The following is a 10,299-nucleotide window of genomic DNA, read 5'->3' on the forward strand; positions in this document are numbered from 1 at the left end:
CAGATCAACTGTGAAGAAGCTGCTGTAGCATCTTTGTAGCCCAGGAACAATGACCCAGGCACTAGATCTCAGGTGCATGAGGAGGGACTAAATTTAAGTGACAGCAATAGAGTCTGGAGATGGGGAAGGGTTATGGCTCATTCACTTGGGTTTCTAGACCTAAAAATGTACAGATATGGAAACAAGACCTACAGAGATTCTGACCCACTCAAGGTTAACCTCCCAGTTGTGGCTGAGCCAGCCAAGAAAGTCAGTGTCCTGACACCCAGCCATGAGCTTTTCTGAAATTGAGGGGACTCTTAAGAATACATAATACTACTAAGCTTTTTGTTCACACAGAGTTTGCAAAGCAGTCATGGAGGACTCTCCGAAGAAGGGCAAACGGTCCCTGAGGGGGAGGAGCTACTTGCTGCAGGAGCTCGTTGCCAGCAATTATTAATTCACTCCTGCTGGATCCGTCTTGGGGGCCTCCCGCGCACAATAACATTAGGAGTGTTGGCAGCTGCGGAGGGAGAAGCCCTGCTCAGAGGGAGGAAGGTGGGACTCGTCACAAGGTTGCTCTGCTCCCAGTTCCTGCTCTTGGGAGAAACGCTCAGTGCTTTTGGGCCTGGGATGAGGCTGCTGAGGACACAGTGTTCTGGGGATGGTGGCAGATCTTGGAGAAGGGACAGAAACTGGGGCAAGAGACTGGAACTTATGCAAATCAGGCCTGAGGATGGCTCAAGGAGGGGGCAGCCCCTGCCTCATGCCTCCTCCTCCCTCAATATATCCAGAGCCAAACACCTCAGGAATGAGGAAAAAAATCTTCAGGAGGAACATAATCTTTCACCATCAATGCTAAGCTTTGTAGGAGGATGTGTAGGTGTGTATGTGTAGGGAAAGCAGTGAGCCCTCGTTTTCTCTTGAATCCTGTCTTGCTAAAATATTCCACACTTCTAAATGCCTATGGGGCAGAGAGGTTTAGCAGAAAGAAAACTTGGTGGGTAAGGAAGCAGGAGAACAGGGTTAATAATTGCATTAGGCCTGGGAGCAGCTGAATGCATCTTCTGGGATCTGGAGGTCTCCAGAACTTTTTTTGAAGGGTCAGGTTTCTCAGAGCTGCTGCGTACTGTTGTGCAGGCTGGGCACTGAACAGTTCCAGGGGCTGCCAGTCCTACTGTGAAGGTGAAGCCCCCAGCAGCAGCCTTATTTTGTGTAAGTTATTAAACTAGGGATGACCTATGGCAAAACTGTGAAATTTAGAAACAGCATCTTCTACTCTATTCTCCGTGCCCCTCCTTTTCCTGTTTGGCAACTCATGTTCTAGCAGTTGCCTAGCCAAAACTGTCTATTCCCCAGTTTAAAACTTTCCCTTCTTTTTTCCTCGCAAGTCACTCCACTTCCTTGATTTCTTCAGCATGACTGACTCGAAGAGAAAGTCCATCTGACAAACAGTATGCTAAGGGAAACAGTCATAGAATCATAGAGCCGGGACGGATGGGGCAGGCCATCCTGGCCAGAGATGACAAACCTTGTGCCAAGGATTTTGATTTATTTTTAAGTTCAAATGTGGAGGCCTTCCCTTGGGTTATGTTTTTTCTATTTCTCCGCAGCCCCTTGATTCCTTATCATTTCACAACTACCCGCTTAAATCAGTTATGTTACCTGTGAGCCTTGAGGTGGATACTTCTGAATATATTGAGCCCCCACTCATTGCCCTCACTTTAGAGATTAGGAAGCTGAGGCTCAAAGACGTGGCATAACTTTCTTAATATGTTCAATCTCTGAGGTATATTGGCTTTTTTAAGTATGGGAGTCGTAGGGGAAACTTTGAGGAATAAATCTCAGATGGCGGGGAGCTGCCCAGGATCACATCGTTTGTCTGCTGGCTGGACTCTCTAAGCAATTTTTTCATGGTTTCCCTAACTGTAAAATGAGGGCATGGGACTCCTTCACCTCAGATATTCCTTCTGGCTTCTTCATTCTCTGATTCCTTCTCTAGAGAAGTTGGGGAGATTCCACTGACAAAGGTTAATAGTTAGAATCTCTCAGGAATTCACACCTTAGCAAAGTGTGTACACCGTAAACAACTGGATCAAAGCAGATTAGAATCATTTTCCCACTTGTCTGATAGTTAATACCTGAGAAACTGATTGGATTGCTATATGATCCCTCTAATTTAGATAAGATGGCCTAAACAATTAGATCGACCCTACAGTAGTCACTAAATTGAATCAGCACTGGCTTCTCATTTTGGCTCTGTTATCACCATGTGATCACATGATTTGTAGACAGGTGTCTATTGCCCTAAATTCTGCATTATAGGTGTGTCATAAAAAATATGGCTGACCTCTATGTTTGGTTCCAGGAAGGTAGTCTCTAAACTTTTGGAATTTCTCATTTTTTTTTTAAGAGAGTGTCTTTGTTATTCACAGTAGGCCCCCTTGACCACACCTGATAGTTTATGGTAATGAAGTGACTCAAGGTGGGCCTCTAGAGAGTTTATGCTAAGGAGATAACCCAGGATGTGGGCTGACCATGCCAGAAAGACCAAACATGTGATTAGAAAGTTGGAGTTTTGGGTCAGCAGTATTAGCTCAACTTCTGGGAAGGGATGAGGGGGAAAAAATGAGTTCAGTCATATGGCTATGATTCAGTTAATCATGCCTATGTAACTAAACCCCCAAAAAAGTCTGGTCACCAAAGCTTGGGTGAGCTTCCGTGTTTGGCAGTGTGAACACAAATTGACACACATAGATGTTCTAGGAGGACAAAGCTTTGGGTTTGAGACCCTCCCAGACCTCATGTTTCTCTGCCTTTGGCTGGTTCTGATTTGTGTCTTTTTGCTATAATAAAACTATAATCATAAGTGAAGGCTGGGCTTGGTGGCTCACACCTGAAATGCCAGCACTTTGGGAGGCTGAAGCAGGCAGATAACTTAATGCCAGAAGTTTGAGACCAGCCTGGCCAACATGGTGAAATCCCATCCCTACTGAAAATACAAATATTAACTGGGCATGTTGGCATACACCTGTAATCCCAGCCACTTGGGAGGCTGAGGCATGAGAACTGCTTGAACTGGGGAGACGGAGGTTGCAGTGAGCCAAGATCTCACCATTGCACTCCAGTCTGGGCAGCAGAGTGAGACTCTGTCTCTTAAAAAAATAAATAAATAAGTGAAGTGCTTTCCTGAATACTGTGGGTCATGCTAGCAAATTTTTGAACCTGAGTGGTGAGTGGGAGGCCTTGAATTTGTAGCCAGCTGGTCAGAAGTGGGGGTACCCTGAACTTGCAGCTAGTATCTGATAAAAGGACAGTCTTGTACAGGACTGTGTCCTTAACCTATGAAGTCGGGCCCAATTCCAGGTAGTAGGGAAAAGAAAAAAGGTAAGAAACAAGAGCTTATGTGGAGAGGGGCTGGTAGGTGATGTTAGCAGCAGCAGCGAATCCATATGGGTCTGCAGCAACCTCAGTTCTTCCTTGTCAGAAGAAAGAATTCTACTGAGAGGCATAAGGCAGAAGGAGAGACTAAGGCAAGTTTTAGAGCAGGAGTGAAAGTTTATTAAAAAGCTTTAGAGCAGGAATGAAAGGAAGGAAAGTACACTCGGAAGAAGGCCAAGTTAGTGACTTGAGAGATCAAGTGCATAGTTTGCTCTTTGACTTGGGGTTTCATATGTTGGCCTGCTTCCAGGATTGCATCCCTCCTCCCCGGATTCTTCCCTTGGGGTGGACTGTCCACATGCATAGTGGCCTGCTAGTGCTTGGGAGGGGAGCATGCACAGTGTGTTTACTGGAGTTGTGCACATGCTCACTTGAGGCATTCTTCCCTTACCAGCCAAATGTCCCTAGGAGGTCATATACCAGTTAAATGCCCCTACTTCGTTTCTTAATGTGCATGTTTGAGCCCACTCGCCCATCTCCTGAGGTCCTATCAGGAAGCTGTTGATCACTAGTTTCAGGTATTCCTGTTTATTGGGAGACTGCTTTTCCCTGGCACTGTCTGTGACCAATGATTATTTTAGAGACAGCTTAACAACCTCCTGAACATCACCTGATGGTTGCCTGACATTCCTGGGGGAATGTTGGAGTGGGAGTGAGGGGAAGCCCTGTCCTGCTCTGCTCATGTCTGAGTAGCTACCTCTGTAACAGAGAGAAGAAATTCTAAGAAGGCTCCAGGACTATGCCTTCCACATATCCAGGACGTGGTTTCCCATATGTCTGTGGGCTCTCCTCTCTGCTCTCTTCACCCCATCCTGGGCCCTAGTTCTGCATTCTGGAAAAAGCCACAGATTCTTTGGGGAGATGGTCTGATTGAATAGCTCATGGTCTGATTAATAGCTTTCAGGATGAGCAAAATATTGATCCAGAGTGTGGGCTCTGGAGCAGACTGCATGGGTTCAAATCCTGGCATTACTCTTAATCATCTGTGTGACTCTAAGGAGAATCACTTAAGCTCTCTGTCTGTTTTGTCATCTAGAAAATGGGGATAATAACAACCCTTGCCTCACGAATTAAATGAGCAGTTACATACAAAGCGCTTAAAAATTGCCCAGAGCCTGTGGAGATGTAGGAACGCTTTTACACTGTTGGTGGGAGTTTAAATTAGTTCAACCATTGTGGAAGACACTGTGTCGATTCCTCAAGGATCTAGGACCAGAAATACCATTTGACCCAACAATCCCATTACTGGGTATATGCCCAAAGTATTATAAATCATTCTACTATAAAGACACATGTTCACGTGTGTTTATTGCAGCATTATTTACAATAGCAAAGACTTGGAACCAACCCAAATGCCCATCAATGATAGACTGGATAAAGAAAATGTGGTACATATATACCATGGAATACTATGCAGCCATTAAAAAGAATGAGTTCATGTCCTTTTCAGGGACATGGATGAAGCTGGAAGCCATCATTCTTAGCAAACTAACCCAGGAATAGAAAACCAAACACTGCATGTTCTCACTTGTAAGTGGGAGTTTAAGAATGAGAACACATGGCCGCAGGAGGGGAACATCACACACTGGGGCCTGTTGGGGGGTTGGGGGCAAGGTGAGGGAGAGCATTAGGACAAATACCTAATGCATGTAGGGCTTAAAACCTAGATGATGGGTTGATAGGTGCAGCAAACCACCATGGCACATGTATACCTATGTAACAAACCTGCATGTTCTGTGCTTATATCCCAGAGCTTAAACAAAAAACAAACAAACAAACAAAATGCCCAGAGCATGGGAAGGCTTCCATTAGTTATCCTTATTCTTATTCTCCATTGAGCTCTGTCAACAAAGGCAGCATAATATACTCTAAAATGCATGAGCTTTGCAGATGGACAGACCTGGGCCCTAAATTCTACCCCTGTCACTGCCTTGCTGCCCAACTTTGGGTTAAGATATTTAGCTTCTCAGTGCTCAATTTTCTCATCAACAAAATGCAGCCACTGATATTTGCAGTATTATCCCAAGGCATAAAAATTATGTAATTTAAGTCCCTGACCCATAGTAAGTGCTCGGTAAGTGGTAGCTGTGATTACTGGCTCTGCTGGTTGATGTTTATAGCCGATAAGCTGCCTGCTAAGCTGCATAGAGTCAGAGGAATGAGGGTGGGAAGTTCAGTAGTGGTATGGTGAGCCTGTACTTGGAGTCCCTGAACCTGAAAGAAGTCGTAAAGGTTAAATCAGGTTGCTAAGGGATTGGAAGTAGGGAAGGGAGAGGCCTGGTGCCTCTCTTGAAGATGCTCCCACAGAGCAACTTGGGGGGTGGGCAAGAACCAGCAGCTCAGGGTTGTCTCCAGGAAGGTGAAATTCATTGCCATTCTCTACAAAAGGCTTTGTTATTTATATGTCACACTGTTTGTTTATTGAATAGGTATTTGACAGAAGTATACTCAGCAGAGCACATCAGTGGGGATGGTGTTTTACCAGCAAATAAATTAGAATCATGGAGTTAGCTAAGGCATAACTAAGTACATGGCATAAATATGTCATTTGGCCATTATGAATTCATTCATGTATACGAATCTTTAATGCAGCTCTATCAAACCTTTAAATGAAATATTCTCTTTATATCAGGCCTGTATTTTAATTATAGGCAGGAATAATATTAGTGCATCCTCCAGGAGCTGTGGAAATCAGCTAGTGCTCTATGTGACAGTTTCTATCCAAGACCTCAGAGCATGCCCAACCCCAGCCCAGGCCAGCCCCCAGCAGCACGCCTGACCTCTCCCCTTCCTTCCTCTCTCAGCCTTGCCTCTTTCTCCTCCTGTTGCAGTAGTGCATTGGAAGGCAGAAGGAGAAACAGGAATGTGAAGCAGGGGAGGACAGACAGCAGGGTAAGGCCCTGGGGCTCAGCCAAGGCACGCGAGGGGAATAAGGTGCTGGGATCAGTTGAGCCCCCCTGGAGTCCAAGGCAAACATTTCCAAAGTGCTCCTGACTGACACTTCAATTCCCCATTCCCTGCTGAGAAAGCTTGCTTTCTAAGACTTGCATTTGAAAGGACAGTTACCCCCTCCCACTGACCTTTGCCTATTTTTTTTTTCCTTGTGGGGAAGAAAGGAGGGAAAAGAACTTAAGAAAGCAAAGAAAGAGACTGTCACAGTGCCCATTCCTCGGCTATCAATCATTGTTGGGGGTGGAGGAGGTGAGTTGGGAGAAACCAGGAGGGGTGCAGGAAGGTCCCAAACTGCTTGTTGAAGAGCTGAAAAGTTTCCATTTTTATTCAAATATTATTAACATGATGGGAAAAAGCCATTTCCCAAGCTTTCTTATAGGTAATTTCCACTATGAATGCAGCTTCATGTGCTATTTCTCTTCTTTCTCTCTAACCCTCACTAGTGCCACACACATCTTAATTGTGTATCTTGTCGCCGGCAACCTAGGATTATTATTTTTTTCTTGACCAATTTATACTGATTGTGTGGGAAGTTCACAAGATATAGTGGGTGGGGTGGAACTTCAGAAATCCCTATACTAAATGCTGTGTCTCTGATGTAGGTCTTCAAACAACTCAAAGGTTCTAGGGTAAAAGAGTCAACTTTGCTATTATTTGGAGTCAATGTTCTTAGGATTCATTCTCCCTCCCTCCTGGCTCCCCCACCCCCATTCCCAGATAATGTAAGATAACTTGAAGGCTCCCAGGAAAAGGAACCAACTCTAATAAATTTCTGTTACTCAACTTTGTTTTCTTTTTTTTTTCATGTAGGAAGTAGAAAGAAAGCAAAATGTATTTCAGTAATTACCAGGGTTTGCCTGGATCCCAGGGCTTGCTGGATGAGGGAAGGCAGAGAGGGTTGGGAAAAAGGTACTTTGATCTTGATGGCATCAAACCTGCTCATCATGACATTCTTCCATGTCCCAGTGGAATGACTGTACCCATTTTATTTTTGACACTGGGCATGGCAAATATATTCTTTTTCATATCTTGTATTTATAGCAACATGTTATTTACATGACATTTAAAAGGTGTTTTGAATCGTTGAGTGGGAAAGTTCTAGAATGGAGTATGACCTTAGATGTCATCTTCTTCACGTCTTTACTTTCCAGAATAGGAAACTGAATATGGAGAGCAGGGTCTTAAGTAAGAACACATACCAAGTTGGCGGCAGAAAAAGGATTGAGCTCAACAAAGAACAGACAATTGCCCAGAAGACTACTATAAATGGGCAAGCGGTAAATACTTACAGATGACCTTGCCCACTCCACTGTTTTAATTCATCAGCAAATACACTCTTTGTAGCAGGCCCTGGGGACAGAGAGAGCCATCCCTGGTGGATTTCTGGACGTGTGTGCCTAGAGGAAAAATAATAGGCACAAAGTGTCATTTCCAGAAGAGAAAAAGAAGATGGCAATTTTTATCATTCCTATTTTCTTTTTGTTTTTATTTTTGAGACAGGGTCTCGCTCTGTTGTCCAGGCTGGAGTGCACTGGCATGATCATGGCTCACTGTAGCCTCAAACTCCTGGGCTCAAGCAATCCTCATGCTTCAGCATCCCGAGAGTGGAAACTTCAGGTGTGCACCACCACTCTTGGCTAATTTTTAAATTTTTCTTTTGTAGAGACAAGGTCTTGTCTCATGTGTCCGTGTGAAGAGACCACCAAACGGGCTTTGTGTGAGCAGCAAGGCTGTGTATTTCACCTGGGTGCAAGCGGGCTGAGTCCAAAAAGAGAGTTAGCAAAGGGGGGTGGGATTATCGTTGTTTTTTACAGGTTTTGGGATAGGCGGTGGAGTTAAGAGCAATGTTTTGGGGGCAGGGGGTGGATCTCACAAAGTACATTCTCAAGGGTGGGGAGAATTACAAAGAAACTTCTTAAGGGTGGGGGAGAATATAAAGAAATTTCTTAAGGGTGGGGGAGATTACAAAGTACAAAGATCAGTTAGGGTGGGGCAGAAAAAAATCACAATGGTGGAATGTCATCAGTTAAGGCTATTTTCACTTCTGTGGATCTTCAGTTGCTTCAGGCCATCTGGATGTATACAAGCAGGTCACTGGGGATATGATGGCTTGGCTTGGGCTCAGAGGCCTGACATTCCTGTCTTCTTATATTAATAAGAAAAATAAAACAAAATAGTGGTAAAGTGTTGGGGTGGTGAAAATTTTTGGGGGTGGTATGGAGAGATAATAGGCAATGTTTCTCAGGGTTGCTTCGAGCGGGATTAGCGGCGGCGTGCGAACCTACAGTAGGAGAGATTCAGCTGAAGATTTTGGAGTGGGGGTGATATTGTGGGGTTGTTAGAAGGAGCATTTGTCATATAGAGTTATTGGTGATGGCCTGGATGCGGTTTTGTATGAATTGAGAAACTAAACGAAAGACATAAAGTCCGAATAAAAGAAGGAGAAAAATAGGTATTAAAGGACTAAGAATTGAGAATACCCAGGACATCCAATTAGAGAGTGTCCAAGGGGGTTCGACATTATTGTTTGCTTGGTTGGCGAGTTTTTGGGCTCTATCCTTGAGTTTTTTTATGTTGTCATATACCAGGCCAGATTGATTTAGGTAAAAACAACACTCTTCATTTAAAAATATACAAAGTCCTCTTTTTTAAGCAGTGAGTAAGTCGAGGCCTCGGTGATTTTGGAGGAAAGAGAAATGCAAAGCCAGCAATTGTTAAAGAAGGATTAGAAATGGCTAGGAGAGAGTGAGTTTGATAGTGTGGTGGAGATAGCTGGGGAGAGGTAGAGGGTGGCATAAGAATGGGAACCAGAATAAGAGTGAGTATAAAAGTAAAGAATAGGACTTCATCAGGGTGAAAGTATTGGAGGGTACCTTGCCACCGAAGATCTTCTATCCACTTCAAGAGAGACTTAAGGGTGGTGATTTGAGGTAAAACCAGGAGCCACTAAATACCAAGAGCCTGAGAAACTGCTTGGGTGATTTGACTAATAAAGGCTGGTCCGTTATCGGACTGTACAGAGGTGGGAAGGCCAAACCGAGGAATTATGTCTGACAGAAGGGAAGAAATGACCACGGTGGCCTTCTCAGACCCTGTGGGAAAGGCCTCTTCACCCATCCAGTGAAAGTGTCTACCCAGACCAAGAGGTATTTTAGTTTCCTGACTCAAGACATGTGAGTAAAGTCAATTTGCCAGTCCTGGGCAGGGGCAAATCCCCGAGCTTGGTGTGTAGGGAAGGGAGGAACACTGAACACTCCCTGAGGAGTAGTAGAATAGCAGATGTAACACTGAGAAGTGATTTCCTTGAGGATAGATTGCCACGATGGAAAGGAAACGAGAGGTTCTAAGAGGCAGGCTAGTGGCTTGTAACCTACATGGAAGAGGTTATGAAATGACGACAGAATAGTATAGGCCTGTAAGACTGGAAGGAGATATTTTCTTTGGTCCAAGAACAATTTGCCTTGTGTGGGAAGAGATTGATAGGTGGAAGTTTCAGTGGGGGAGTAGGTGGGAGTGACCAGATGAGAAGGAGAAAAACTGCCGTGAGGAATAGAAGTTGGAAAAAGCTAGCTGCTTTTTAGCTACCTTATTAGCATAAGCGTTGCCCTGAGTGATGGGATCTGATGCCTTTTGATGGCCCTTGCAGTGAATGACTCCAGCTTCCTTTGGAAGTAAAGTGGCCTTGAGAAGAGTTTTTATTTAAGAGGCATTAATGATGAAGGACCCTTGCATAGTGAGGAAACTTCTTTCTGCCTATATAACAGCAGGGTGGTGCAGGATATGGAAGGCATATTTAGAGTCAGTATAAATATTGATGTGTAGTCCCTTTGCAAGAGTGAGGGCTCGAGTTAAGGCAATGAGATCGGCTTGCTGAGAGGTAGTGGAGGGAGGCAGAGCGGTAGCCTCAATGATAGATGTGGAAGATAC

The sequence above is a fragment of the Pan paniscus genome, chromosome 14, assembly GCF_029289425.2.
Source record: "Pan paniscus chromosome 14, NHGRI_mPanPan1-v2.0_pri, whole genome shotgun sequence".
Taxonomy (NCBI): domain Eukaryota; kingdom Metazoa; phylum Chordata; class Mammalia; order Primates; family Hominidae; genus Pan; species Pan paniscus.